The following is a 14,945-nucleotide window of genomic DNA, read 5'->3' on the forward strand; positions in this document are numbered from 1 at the left end:
TGGGGAGCCTTATTTCTACTGCTTAACCCATGTCATTTTCTAGAGGGTTTACAGAAAAGACATCACACTAGCTCTTTGGGACAATACATCATACACAAGGATTGGTTCTGGATGGTTCTTGCATTATCAAGAGCCACTTTTTCTTTCTGTGCTAGTGTGTTTGGAATAGTGATGTCATTGGTTCAGACTTTTAAGTCCTTCTCTGGTTAAACTCTTCAATACAGGCCCTTAAAAATATTTTCTTTGGGCTCTTCAGTAAAACAAAACCAGATTAGTTCACTGATAGTCTGAGGTGTTGGTTCATTCACACATTGGGATATAGGAACAAGCCACCTGGAAAAGTTTATTCTCCTCGTTGGTGAGGGCATGGGCCACACCGTGGATTGCAATGCTGTGGTGTTTGGGCACCTAGCTTCTGGGGGTCAGTGGGAAACTTGGGCATGCAGACAGTGGGAAGGAGGTGATCGCCTCCAGAGAGAGGCATTGTTGCTCAGGAAGTTTCTGTGTGGGCTCAAGCATGGCTGCTGGTAGTCCATACGGTGCTTTCGTGTGAATTAGAAAAGGCGCCTCTTCCTGTGGGAGGATGTGGCTCCTGCCAGCTCCATGAGCAGGGCTCGATTTAAACCTGCTTGCCTCTCAATCAGGTACACAAGGTCCCTGACCCAATGGGGCTTCAGTGGTTGGAGTGGTCCTGGAATGAAGGCTGTTCTGGTGAGATGTTTTGAGTCATCAGCTCATGGAGTGTCTGTGGGTGGAAGCAAGAGTTTCCAGAGGCCAAGGCCTCCGGGGATCTATTCCACTGATCCTCAGCCAGCCTGTGTGCTCCGTGAGCCCCGAGCCAGCCAGGACACCATACCCCGCCCCCCGCAGCGGGCTGCAGACCCCCCAGCTCAACTCCACAGAAGCAGGGGGCCCTTTCTGCACATCCCGGCATCCGTAAAGCTGCCAGAAACATCAGATGGGGTTTATGGCATCCTTTTAGCATGACTGTCTCTTGTGCAAGGCCAAGAAAAACAACACGAAGGGGGAAGAGCGACGAAGAAGGATGACGTATCCGCACGCACTCCGCAGTCACTGTCACTGTGTCTTGAGAGTGAAGCTTAGAAAAGCACAGCATCTTACACAAACAATTTCTTCTGCATTGATATGGAGCAGGGAGAACGAGACCTGTTCACAAGGCAGAAGTCAGCCCTTTGCAAGAGGATCCCGTTCTCCCACCCCTTGTCTCATAGTTTCCTCACCGTGGCTGGGTCTTCTTAAAGCCACTGCCAGGCCTAGGCCTCTGGAGAGAGAGAAGCTCCAGGTCCCTTTAGCCTGACACACTTGGGTGCTGTGTTGACAAGACTGAAGCGCCCACGGTAAGTAGACCAGGGCCTGAGAATAATTTCCATTTAACTAATTATTATTCTTACTCCAATAGATTTGAAATCTATTTAACTTTTCAGGGTCCCATAGCCTTTTAAATGTTTCCACTGTATCCTCTCTGATAGGTTACCTTTTCTCTCCCTGTAGGCTATAATTAGTGTCCTTTACACAAAATTGGCTTAGAATTGGATTTAGAGAAGATAAGAATCAAATTACCAGTATTTATCTTGTAAATTCCAAAAGATCTACTTAAGACACTGTATTAAAAAAAAAACAGGGAGTTTAAAAGAAAAGTTTGTTCCATGAAAAAGTAAATTCCTCACGGTCTGAGCCTCCCAGGGACATTTTAATATTAAAGCTGCAGACTTGCCTTAGAGGAAGTTAAAATTGCCTTTTCTTTTGCCTGAGTTTTTATCTCCAGTTGAGCTTCTGAAATACTTTGCCAGGCCTGGGATGGGGGAGAGCTGATGTGGTCTCGGTTTTCATGAAAATTTGGAGGGTTTGGATTGTCTATATTTCTGATTTGTGGTAAGATATAAACCTCTAACTATGCCTATCATAAAGCTATACACACGATTTTTATCTTGGTGTTTTAGGTTATTAAGCTGTTGGGAGCTGGGAAGGCAGATTTCTGTGGTCTGTGCACATTTGCACGTCCTAAAATGTCAGCATGCTGGTTTTGTCGTGCTGCCTAGGACAGTAAGTGCCCAGCAGGTCTAAATCAGGTCGGGTCAAAAAATGTGCCTGTGTTTTTAACACTGTTGCCTCATCAAGGTCCAGGCAGTCATGGCACATTCAGCTAGTTCATGAAGCCGTTTAGCCACATTCTCTGTACCTGACAAATCCTTCCTTTGGAAGGCACGCTTCTGGTGTTGAACTCAAAACTCGCACCCCCATCCAGCGAGGAAGGGTGGGGTCTCAGCTGCAGCCCCCGGTGCACAGCAGGGGCTCCACTTCATAGGCACTTTTTGTGACCGTGTACGCACTCTCTGCGTGGCTTTCTGCCTCAGCAACATTGTTGACTTCGGTTTTTCAAGCTAATTCTGTCTTTTTTTCATTTTTGGTTCTGATGAAGGTGTTGGATGCCACAGCACAAACGATGGATTCCTTTTAAAGGAACGAAAGTGTATTTGTGAGCAATTCCACTTCTGGGTATGTACCCAAGAGAATTGAAAGCAAGGATTTAAACAGATAAGTGGCACACCCGTGTTCATAGCAGCATTGTTCACGGGAACAAAAAGGTGAAGACAGCCCAAGTGTCCATCACAGATGAATGGATAGATAAGAATGTGGTATATTCATACAGTGGAATATTATTAAGCCTTAAAAAGGCAAGAACTTCTGACACAGCCACATGCTACAGCATGGATGAACCTCGAAGACATTATGCTAAGTGAAATAGGCCAGACATAAAAGGATAGTAGTGTAGGGTTCCATTTACATGAGGTATCTACCTATGCTTATGTGAAAGAGATTCTTAGAGACAGAAAGTAGAATAGACGTTACTTGGGGCTGGGGAGGGAGGGGGAATAGGGAGTTACTGTTTAATGGGTATAGAGTTTCAATTTGGGATGATGGAAAAGTTCTGTGGATGGATGGTGGCGATGGTTGCACAAAAGTGTGAATGTACTTATACCACTGAACCATTCACTTAAAAATGGTTAAAATAGTATATTTTATGTTATGTCTATTTTATCACAATAAAAAAAAGTACTTTATGTTAATTGCAACACCTGGCATTTGAGACAAAACTTCTTGGAAAATACTTCGAACATCATACTGATAAAAACCCTTTGCTAAGGTTTTGAAAAACAATTACCCATATTTGGTCTTGAGTATCAGTCATCAACCTAGCCTTGCCCTCTAACCATCATTATTATTGTTAACTAGGTAAAGTTATTTTTATTAGATGCTGCCTCTCAGGTGGCACGATTAGTTTTCGAGGCCCTGGGTTTTTATGACTCATATGATTCTAGAAAAGTCTCCCCCTTTTTGGTTTTGAGACTTTCTCTAGTTGACCTCTTCCCAGAGGGAAGTGGAGGAAAATCTTCCACTCTGATTTTTTTTCGTCCTTAAATAGTTAAAAAAAAAAAAAAATCTGTGGCTTTGCAGCACAGGGAGGTTTCCCTGAGGAAGGAAATTCATTCTAGGTTTGCAGAATTTCTGAAAATTATGGAAGAGGTGTTTGTGTTTTTAGACTTGGTACCTATGTGGTCAGGTTTCTAGAGGCCATCTGTGGCGTGCCTTGTCCCCCGCGACTGGGTGTAGATGTGGCTAGAGATTTTGTGAGCCTCTGAACAAAAACTTCTTCAGCTCTTCCTTCCCGTCCTCTTCATTTGGTTTTTATTTAAATGAAAAGTTAAAAACTCCTAAGGAAATTCAAAGTGCAAATCTATGCCCAGATAAGTTAGCATCTCAGGATGAAAATATACAATCTGGAAATGGAAGTTTCCTCTGCTCAGGGGTGGCTTCGCAGCCAGCAGCCTCGCTCTGTGCTTCTGAGGGTTTAATGGCCAGCATCTGAAGGTACGGGCTCGCCATATATATAGTACCAGGCGTGTGGGTGCCTTGGCACGGATCTGAAAAAGCTTAACTTTGGCATTTCTTGGTTTATTTTAAACGTACAACCTTTAACGCCAGACACAGAGCCTCTTTCCCACTTAATGTAACCATACATTGATTGCTTTTAATTAGTGTTGGATCTTTTTTGGTGTTTTGCAGCTTGGCGTATATAAAAAGTCTGACTTAAATTAAGAAAAAAAAAAAAGCAAACTCTCAGCATTCTCCCAGGTCCTGCAGAAAGCAGCCCAGGAGCTTTTGAAATCCTAACCTCCCTTTCCTCTTTATTTTTATCTTGAGTCAGGTGGGCTGAGAAGCAAGTTGAAGAGTCCAATTTAACGCACGTAATAGATGGAGGTAATTTCCTTGTACTGTTTTGGCAGAAATCAAGCATCCGTATGGAAATAATGGCGGTGGTGAGCTGGATTTTCATAGCGTAAACATAGTTGATGAAGATCAATAGTGCCAGGGTAATGGGTTCTTGGCTAGGGCCAGAGGGGTGGGGTCTGGCCTCTCCCTTCAACCATTTGGAAATGCTAATGATCATCTGTGGCTTCCAACCCAGAATTCTTCCTATTTGCTTGCACATTGCCACTCCACGTGGGGGACCTCCATACCACTGCCGACTTCTCCAGTAAATATTTCAGACATCCTAGGCCCTGCTCTCCTTTCCCTGCAGTAAATTACATATTAAAGCAGCCTGGTAACTGAGCACCGGTTGCTGTGAGATAAGGGCTGGGAAATCAATATGTTTGCCATGTGGCTGCTTGTTTATGACACCTGCCTCTGGAACAGTTGAGCAATGTTCTGTTTGTTAAGGCTGCATTTCAGAAGCTTGTATCCTCCTAAAACAACCGTGCTCTTACTGGGGGAGAGAGAGGTGCTACAACAGGTATTGATTTTAGTTTTTCTAAGTATGGAATCGCACATCTAAACGGTGGTCTCATGGCCTCTGGTTTTTTTTTCCCCTTGAGGAGGAGAGGTACAGACTCTAATACTCTGAACATATATATCATATATCTATTTTATAATGTTTATGATGTGGTCAGTTAAGGGTGCAGCATATAGTAAGGAAGTGTAGGTGTTGTTTAAATTTCTCTCTTCTCCGGGTACCTGGCTCACACCCGTTCCGTTCTCTTCAAACTCTTGACCCTCCCTGATAGATGCTTCTCCAGCAACAACAACAAAAACAACCAGAAACACAGCTCTAGCTGCTGGTAAATAAACATTTTAACCTAAGTCTCCAGTGGGGCTTTATTTTAACTAATGGATAATACTATTGTCTTGTGACCCAGCCTGCTCGTGAGTCAGTGGTTCTTAGAGCTGTGCGATGTCAACTCAAGTGAGTAAAGAGTCTGTGTGTGTGTGTGTGTGTGTGTGTGTGTGTGTGTGTAAGTGTGTGTTGGAGAGTGAGGGGTATGAGGTAGGCAGCTTTGGAGAGAGTGGGAAGGCAGCCTGGATCCCCTTCGCTTGGCCTTCTGTTTTGGAAAAAACAGCCATGATACAGCTTCTTGCCTTTCCTTGGGGATTCAGTAGGATAAAATTTTCAGAAAAGTTTGGATGTCAGGGTGTAAAACATGTCGTGTGTTTTGGGGGTGCCATTGGCACACACCCTCCTAGTGTTCCTGCATCTTTCAAAGTGTTCAGCTGTCTCCACCCCAGTTGGTGTTCTGTAACTTCAAATGGACTTACGCATAAACAGTCAGTTCTGGTTTGTTTTGCCAAAAAGTGAGTTAAAGGTTTAAAAAGAAACATGAGCTCTCTTACTGAGCACCCCAGAGGCAGCCGCAGCTGAGCTGCTGCCCTGCCCTGGGATTCCCGCGGATGGGGGCAGATGATCTCTTAATGACACTAATATATTCTGGGACCTGATTTTTATTTGTGTGTTTTTTAACCCAGATTGTCAGGTTCTCCTTAATCAATAGTGGCAAAATGTTACTTTCCTTTCGATTTTCCATGTGATGGTAAGTGGTTTACCCAGTCATTTCTCTCTGCTCATGTTCAGCCCAAGGTGACACTTCAAATTGGACAGAGGTGGCCTGTAGGAGGACGTTGTGAGTTTAGCTATGCCAGTCTAAACTGAGGCTGTGTCTGTGCAGCTGATAGAAAGGCTAGCGATCCAGGGATTCAAGTCAAAAAATTGGTTCCCCGCACCCCTGCTCTCTTATTCCCCATGACGGTTGACTTATTTTGAGGAGGCTAGTACATATTGGATACTTATTTAATTTTTACAGTCCTGGCCTGGCTGGATGATAAAAGTGTTTAAACCAAGACTAATTCAAGCAAGTATTTCATCCTGCTTGTCAGGGGAGTCTGGTCATAGAGCAGTGTGTAAATTTGGGGGTGTTGGCAGGCTGATCCCTTGCCTCTTGAGTTTACTCAGCCACAGATGGAAAAAGATGAAACTAGACGAGGAGACTTCTTGTTATTTTAGTTTTCTGGGAGATTTTTAATCATCAGGCAGTACTGAGAACTGGAGTGACTCTGACCTTTCTGGCAGACTTTTGCGAGATACGGCACATCTAGCTTTATGAAATTATTAACCTTTCATAAGACTGAGATAATTATAAACTAGAGTGAGGCCCGACAGTGGCTGTCGGATTCCTCCTTTTGAAAGATCGGGTATTTACTGCTTTCACAAAACTTAATGCTGGCTTGGGAATCCAGAAAGACCCCTGGGATGGTGAGTGACCCTAGGGCGGCTTTTTTTCTTTTTTTTTGAGGAAGATTAGCCCTGAGCTAACTACTGCCAATCCTGCTCTTTTTGCTGAGGAAGACTGGCCCTGAGCTAACATCCATGCCCATCTTCCTCTACTTTATATGTGGGATGCCTACCACAGCATGGCGTGCCAAGTGGTGCCATGTCCGCACCTGGGATCCGAACCAGCGAACCCTGGGCCGCCGAAACAGAATGTGCAAACTTAACCGCTGCGCCACCGGGCTGGCCCCCATAGAGTGGGTTTAATGAGGAGATATTCACATGGGCTAGCATCTCTGGGGTCCAGGGGGACCCTTAAGGACAGAACATTACAAGCTGAGTTTTCTTGTTTTTCTTTATTTTGAACAATTACCTCCCGTAAAGCGATTTAGAATCTTCATTCAGTTACGATCCAGCCCTTCCTATATTCTTCAGCTTAGTGTTGATGTTCTTTGGGGCCACAGAGGCATATTTTCCTAGACTGACTAATTCCTCTGTTTAACCAGAATTATATGAAGGGCTCTAAGGAAACTTGAGTGACTGAAGAGAGCAACATGGTGTGGTCTGGTAGAAAGAGCCCAGATTTTGGAGTCAAGATAGAACCTGATTGAGACTTTAGCCACGTTTTTTGGCGGGAGGAAGTTTAGCCCTGAGCTAACATACGCTGCCAATCCTCCTCTTTTCTTTTCGCTGAGGAAGACTGGCCCTGAGCTAACATCCATGCCCATCTTCCTCTACTTTATATGTGGGGCGCCTACCACAGCATGACTTGACAAGCAGTGCGTAGGTCTGCACCTGGGAATCCGAACTGGTGAACCCAGGTCACTGAAGCAGAACGTGGGAACTTAACCATTGCGCCACAGGGCTGGCCACGGAGACCTTGGCCACTTTTTAAGTTGTATGTCCTCAGACACATCACGTATACATTCTGAGGCTCCTGTAAAATGGGGATGTCACTTAACTTGTAAGGTTATTGTGAGCATCAAGTGAAAAAAAAGAAAAACAGATCTCCTAGCTGTTATTGTAGTGCCCAATAAGGGTGATTTCCCTTCTCCTCCTCCTCTTCTTGAGAGCAGAGGCTCTGCTTTTATTTCTTTGTACTTTTCGTGTTACTGCACACAATGGAGATGCATTCATATATCCTTGTCTCATTTTTGTATATATCACGGTGGGATGAAGGAACTAGTGGCACCCCAAATGGAGAGGGGGCAGGCGAGGTTTTGTCAGTGGCTTTTAATTTCTCTTCCTTATGAAATTGGGGGCTGCTCCAGGGAATAGAAGTCCATGGGACAGTCCTGTTTTCCATTGCCTTTGGCTTCCGCATCACGGTCCTCTTTCCTTTGGTTTGGTGGTCTGTGTTCAGCTTGTGGTGGGTCTTGTCTGGCATGTTGGGGTTGGCACTGAACACGTCAGTGATGCCTAGAATGTCCTCCTTCATGGCCTTCTGAGACAGGGGCCTCAGCTGATTCGCCCTGCAGGTCTGCTCTCAGTTGCAATTTCTCTTTCCAGGAAAAAAAAATTCTTTAAAAAATGCTTTGGGGAGGCTTTCTTATTGTGGCTGAAGGCGCTGGTGCCTCGTTGGCAGCCAAGTTTGGGTTTGAATCTCCCTGGGGTTTGAGGCTGTTCAACTGCAATTCCTAACATGCTCTTGCTTTTTATGCACGGACTGTCTTCGGGATCCTTGGTGAATTTTTCACTCTGGGGTTTTCAGGAGAAAGGTTTGTCATTTGTCATCACGCTCCTCATCCATCACAGTTGCAGTAAGAGTGGTTAGAGGGAAAAGGTGGAATCAGTTGTTCACATTTTTCTTTCTTCCAGGTAAGTCTTTTCCCCCTGTCTTTCTGGAAGTAAACCAATTGGGAAATGCTTGGGCTGGTGTTTCTGGGATGATCTTGGCATATGTAGGAAGAGGGGTGCTTTTTGCTGATGGCCCTGGGATTGGTCCTGTGTCCCTGAGGTGTGGTTTAGCAAGAGGTGAACAGTCATTTAATTATTTATTGGGTGCCTGGAGAATTTTATAGGCAGGAGAGCCTAGGGCAGTTCCACAAAAGAAGGCCAATCGTGGAGCTTTTCATGCAGCTCTCTTCTTGGGCGTGAAGCCTCTGATGCTCCCCAATGCTTATCATAGCCCCCAATGCCAACCAAGTGTCAGGTAGGGACAATAGAGTCAGCTGAAGCTCTTTCTTTGCATGCGCTCATGTTAACTGATCCAGTCAGACGTGGGTGCCCTTCCAAACCATTATGCCTTGTTCCTCTCAGCTGCTAGGAACATTAAAAGATCTTATTTGAAGGCAAACATTACTATGTCAATGATGCTGAAACTGGAGGTCTGTAGAGTGGCACTTCGTTGCCTTGATAATTATTCCTGCTTTGAGCCATGACACTATGATTATTGAGGTTAAAATGGAGGGGCTGAGAGAGCCTTGAGGCCATCCAAAGCATTCTCCTGCCTTCAGGCCAGGCCCTGTGTTGAAGGAAGGAGGAAGAGGAGTGGACTGTGCATGGAGGAAAATTCAATAACGACTGGAATTCTGGATGTAGACCCCCTCACCCCCCAGCCTGAGACCACAGCACAGTTTAACCCGGTGATGGGCACAGAGGGCAGAGACTGCACCAGCACTGCAGGTTGGCTGAGCATTCTGCTTAAACACACTTTTCTTTCATTTCTTTTTTAGTGTGCACCGTCTGCTGGGACTATAGAGGTTTTGCTTGTTGTTTTTTTTAACTTTGGGACATAAGAACTCTCTAGTTGTGTTTGTGTTTTGGTAACCACATGTAACAGCCGGTGGAATCTTTCTTCTCTCTGCTTTCTCTGAACTTTCCAAAGAGTGGGCCCCTATCTCTCGGGAGATTAACTCCTTGTGGCCCCTGCATCGTTGGTGCTCCCCCACCCTGGGTCAGCATCTAAACCTCTGTACACAGGATGTTTTCTCCAGCGCTTATCAGATGGCGTAGGAGATGTGGGGTGGAGATAGAGGTAACGTTTAACCCATCCTGAATTCCTTTCATGAGTTGGGGCCCAAGACGAACTCAGCCTCAGAACAGAGGGAGGGTTTGGCCGGAGCAAACGATGCTGGGCTCTCCATCTCAAAGGGAGGTGTGGGCGCCTGTGGTGGGGGGCACAAAGGAGCTCCTTTTCGATGGCTTATTTAACACCCCTCCCTGACACCAGTGGGTGGGTTTGGAGCCCGAGGAATCAAAGAGAAATTTAACAAACGACTCTTTCTTGTATGTGGGCTGAATAATTGAATTTGTGGGTAATCCACACCAGTTTTTTCTCTTTTCTCATCCTCCTTCCTTTCTCTCAGACCAGAATCTTGCTCAGTGTGCCGGTTTGAGATCCCTTGCTGAGGGTGAGTATGGAAGGGAGTGGAATCCCAATCGGGCACCTCCTCGGCCCTGTGAGCTCTTTCCTACACTCATGCATTTGGATTATGGAGAGGTTTAGATCGGTTGTTTTATCTCGGGTTGGACATGCCTAGAAAACTGGGAGCTAACCAGGTTCTACCCTCCAGCCCCACGAGAGTCCCTACTTTGAAGGCAGAAAGGATGGAAGCAGAACAGGGAGAGATTTTACATGGCTTTGTAACGGAACAGCAAGCTTGTGCTAGCCTGTAGACGTGGCCTGCTAGCTGGGGACCGACACAACTGGTGAAAGACATCGGCCTCACTTCCGGCACCCAAGAGTTAAGCATTTCTTACTCTTTCTGGGCCTGGCCATCTCTACTTTGCCTTTTCTTCCCACCTCCCCCTTTTTCCTTAGCAGGAAGGGAAAGGAAGGTACCTTGGAACAGCTGGCAGTCAGCACTGTCCCCAGAAGACTCTATTATCGAGGTGGAGGGACTAGAGAGTGGATTGGTGCCATTTTGTTATGGGTTGCGTTCATTCTTCGAAACCTACGGGCATGACTGTCAGATTCATTGAAGGGATGGACCTCCCAGAAGCCAAGAGGTAGGAGATCTTGTGGCCTGGGAATCAGGAGGCCTGCACCCTGGGAGCCACTCACCATGGGGTGGGATTCAGCCCACCCAGCTTCCAAAACAGAGAACATCATTCTAGCTTCTGCATCATGTTTCCACTGGAAAACCATTTCTGTTGAATGGACATTGACTAATGCATGCTTTTCTTCTTACTGACACCAAAGAGAAAGGTCATGCCTCTTATCATTAGGACATTCTTGTAGGGGCACCAGAGTAATCTCAACCACTTTGAGTAACAGGATTAAGTCTGTTGGGGCATCAGAAGGGGAGTTTGTCATTACTGTTTCCCCTGAGATCAGGGTTGATTATCACACTGGCCACCATATTTGCCTTTTCCTGACCTGTTTTGTCAGGTGAGTCGGCAACTTTACCCATAGCCATCCACCCGCCTGGGGAAGACACATCTGTAAAAAATTAGACCAGTTGGTGTTTCGGCACCTGCTAGGTGGACGTAGCAGTACATTTAGGAAGTTCCTCATTATGACTAGTCTTCGTTTCTCTTGTCGTAATCTAAATATACTTCCTTGATTCTTCTTTTCAAGTTTGACGGAGAAATAATTGACATACAACACTGTATAAGCTTAAGGGGGCCAGCATGATGTTTTGATTTACATAGACTGTGAAATGATTACCCGCAATGGGTTCAGCTAACGTCCATCTTCTCATGTAGATATGATGAAAAGAAAACAAAGAAAAAGGAAAAAACTTTTCTCCTTGTGATGAGAACTCGTAGGATTAACTCTCTTAACAACTTTCCTGTCTATCAGACAGCAGTGTTCACTGTATGTTGTACATGTAACATCATGTTGTATGTTTCATCGCTCGTACTTATTTATCTTATAACTGGAAGTTTGTACCTTCTGACCACGTTCCTCCTATTGCTGTGATTCTTGCAACAAGCCGGTGAGCTGAGGCTGGTTGGACAGCCCAAAACTCTGAATTAATTCTCTTGGGTGAAACGCTGGGTGTGGCTGTTTTTCCGCTGGAGGTGACAAAAAAGAGGTGGGGGATCTATTTAGGTTTCATTTGAGGCAGAGATCTGGCCTTGCTGGGTTTCCTTGTTTGTTTATAAACTGCTTAAATGAGGTTTTTTCCTCCTCTCTCCGTTTCTCTCCTTCTCTTATCCTAACAGTCTCATAGGTAAACTTAGAAGGAAGACAAATACTTCTCAAACTGTCACCGAGGGTGCCGTAAAAGAGACATTTGGACAGTGGTGCTGGGAGATCCTTGTCTTTGCTCCATGTTAATACAAAGGGATTGGGGTAGCCCAGATCACCAGGGGAGGGCGGTTTTTCTTCATTTAGCTTTTAATTGCTTTCTTTCACTTTTATGTATAAAAGATTGTCCATTTAATTAACTCAAGAATGCAATTTCAAAAACACTAATGCTTTACACATGATGGCTTTTAAAATAAAAGTAGCATTCTAATATTGCGTAATGTTTTCCTATCCCCTCACTCTTCCCCTCCTCCTCCCACCACCCCTCCAGTCTGTATTAACCTTTAACAGCAGAGGTTGTTAGGAGGAAAATCCTGGTCTTGATGGCGCGTCTGCCTCCACTTTCCACTGAGCAGCACTCTCTACAGCAGGACGGCGGCCGCTGCCGTCTGAAGTGTTCTGTCGCTTCTGTGAAGTGAGGGCAGCTGATCCATTCTGCCTTGGCCCGATTCATGGCTGTATTTATCCTCTTTGGGGTTCATGGGGCCCTCCTCCTGTTATTGCCTTAAAAAAATTATGATAGATTGATTATATAGGAAAATGAAAAAATAATACTTAACTTTGGTTTCCTTTGGACCTTTCCTTAGAAGAAGTATAAATTGGCTCAAGGGTGATGATTTCACCATCTTTTCTTTTCTGACTGAAAAGAGGTCTAGCTCGTTCTCATTCCTTCTTATTCCCTTCCCACTACCAACAATGCTGTGAATTACCCGTGTTTTTGGTCTGTCTGCTTTTCTGCTGGAGGTTTCCTCAGATCCCAGAATTTTCCCCTTCACACCAGCCCTCATAGCCCAGTTCCCACTAGATGGGTTTTTGAAAGCACAGTCATTTTGCCAAGTTTGATCCTTGCTGGTTGGGCTTGCAGAGGGGCAGGAGTACCCGTCCATACGCCCCTGAGCAAGACAACCTGTTGCCCGGTACAGACATCCCAGCCACGAGGTGGAAGGGGTCCAGCCATCACTTTGATTTTGCATATGAGATAAGGGAATGGAGCCCGAGTAGGGTCAGTGACTTGCCCACAGGCTTGCTGCCAGCGAGGGTCGTAGCCTGAATGAGATCCTCTTGCCTGTGCTCTTCAATGCCTTCTTAGATTCTCTCTGTTGGATTCTGATCCAGGTCCTGGAAGGGACCTCGGGAATCGTGAGGCTCACTCACCTGCCTCGACGCCTGCTTGTGTGTCCCTCATATTTTGGTTCTGATGATGTCCAGAGAAGAGTTTATAGACCTTGTAATGTGCACCGTAAAATACTGCGTTTAGATCTAATTTAACTCTCTCAGATCAGCCCTGTTTTCTCGTGCTCTGGCCTCCCTGGCGATGAAACGCTTGGTTGTTTAGTGAACAAATCCAGCGACTCTGCCAGGAGTTTGTCTGTGAAGAGGTACAGGTCAGTTTTCAAAGGGACCCTCTCTCCTGTGGTGTCTCTTCTCCAAAGAACGCTATTTTTGAGACTGTCAAAGTGATTGCAGTACTGAAAATTTCCACTCTGGAACAACAATGTATGTTTATTAGAAGAGACTAAAGGATGGTTTCTTTCCTGCGGTTACGTGTGGAACACCGACTTTTTCCTCAACTGCATGATGCGGATCTATACATACACATCTTGGGAGAATGTGTGCTCTTCACTCTGTAGTATGTGGGTAAAAATGACCTTGGAGATAGATGGTTTTCAGAGAGGAACAGAGCTAGACGGAGAGGCCTGGAGCTTGCAGACGGCGTGCAGCACAGCACTTTTTTTGTTTTCTGTCTTATCTGGGGAGAGAGATTTTCAAATTAACCTGGAATGAACAGAGAAGACTGGGAGATTTGGGACTAGATTTTTTTAAGTCTGCCTTCTTGGTAGTGGGATCCCCTTTCTACCGCCCACCTTTATTATTATTATTATTTTTATTGGTTTGTACTTAGGAAGTGTTCATTGTAGAAGACGAAGCTGGGAGGGTTTGAGCGCTGCTTGTGCGAGGAGAGGCTGACGGGGACCATACGGCTGTATCATTCATTAATTCCTGGGTTCATTCATTGAGCTATTTAAACTTCTGTGTGTAAGACAACAGCCCCAGATGGTCTTTTGGTGCCAGCTTTAGCTCTGAGACCCCAGGCCCGACAAAAGAGGACACAGACAGCAGCTGAGTGTACAAAATATTTGTAGCCATTAGTAAGCAGCGACTGAGTCTTGTGGCTCAGGAGCTGGAAGACCTATCTTCTCTAGCGTCTTAGGAATCTTTTTTTTTGAAAAAAGCCCAGTGTGAATCAGTGAGCCAGTTTCTATTCTTGCAGAAGCAGTCACAGGATCTGATTTTTTTTTTTAAAGATTTTAGTTTTCCTTCTTTTCCCCAAAGCCCCCAAGTACATAGCTGTATATTTTAGTTGTGGGTCCTTCTAGTTGTGGCATGTGGGACGCCACCTCAGCATGGCTTGATGAGCAGTGCTAGGTCCGCGCCCAGGATCTGAACCGGCAAAACCCTGGGCCACTGAAGCAGAGTGCATGAACTTAACCACTCGGCTATGGGGCCGGCCCCCACACTACCGTTTAGAGTGGAATTGATGTCCATGTGCTCTGTCACTCATAACTGTCTGCCTACTTGTTTTGGAAAGAGTTGTCTTTAACATCATGGTGAAACTTTGACCTCATCTGCCTCCTTCCTTCCCTCTCACCCCCCCCTTCCCGACTCAACTCTCTAAAAGACACCTAAGCTGTTAGGAATTTGCCAGTAGAGGTTGATGAGGGGAGATGGTGGTGGTAGCTGATTTCTTCCTTAGGCGTGGGGGAGGTGGCTCCTGTGGGTTGACCACCTATGGTGTGGCAGGCTCTGAGCTCAACGTTGGTACATGTTACCTCATTCAATCCCTACAAGTGGCCTTTGGCATCCTGGCATTAGAGATGAGAAACCTCATTTGTACACATAAGAAGTCAAAAGAGGTTAGATATTTAGCCCATGCTTTTAAGTTGGGTAAGTGAAAATCAGATGCAGGTCTGTCTCATTTCTTAGCCTGTGCTCTTCATGCCTTCTTAGATTTTCTCTGTGGATATTGGGATAGGCTGGCTTCAGTGTTGATGGTTAGACAAGGGCACCCAGCCAGAACTGGCTTCACCAGACTACGGTTATGCCTACCTCCTGTGTTTGCTTCTT

At 45.4% G+C, this 14,945-nt stretch overlaps 1 protein-coding gene and 1 long non-coding RNA gene across 8 annotated transcripts in view; both read left to right on the plus strand.

Annotated features, from left to right (window-relative positions):
- The window catches only part of ZBTB16 (zinc finger and BTB domain containing 16), a 183,419-nt gene that overhangs the window by 31,282 nt on the left and 137,192 nt on the right, over positions 1-14,945 (plus strand). The gene's annotated exons all lie outside the window — the stretch shown is intronic.
- On the plus strand, positions 650-12,033 carry LOC124252008 (uncharacterized). 2 transcript variants are annotated; one of them, XR_006891895.1, is made up of 8 exons: positions 650-1,358; positions 2,441-2,517; positions 4,229-4,281; positions 5,088-5,141; positions 8,334-8,440; positions 9,079-9,247; positions 9,931-9,975; positions 10,138-12,033. It is a non-coding gene; the product is annotated as an uncharacterized LOC124252008 (long non-coding RNA). The 2 variants fall into 2 exon arrangements; XR_006891894.1 differs by having other exon boundaries at positions 10,389-12,033.

This window comes from Equus quagga, chromosome 14 (genome assembly GCF_021613505.1).
Source record: "Equus quagga isolate Etosha38 chromosome 14, UCLA_HA_Equagga_1.0, whole genome shotgun sequence".
In the NCBI taxonomy this organism is placed as follows: Eukaryota; Metazoa; Chordata; class Mammalia; order Perissodactyla; family Equidae; genus Equus; species Equus quagga.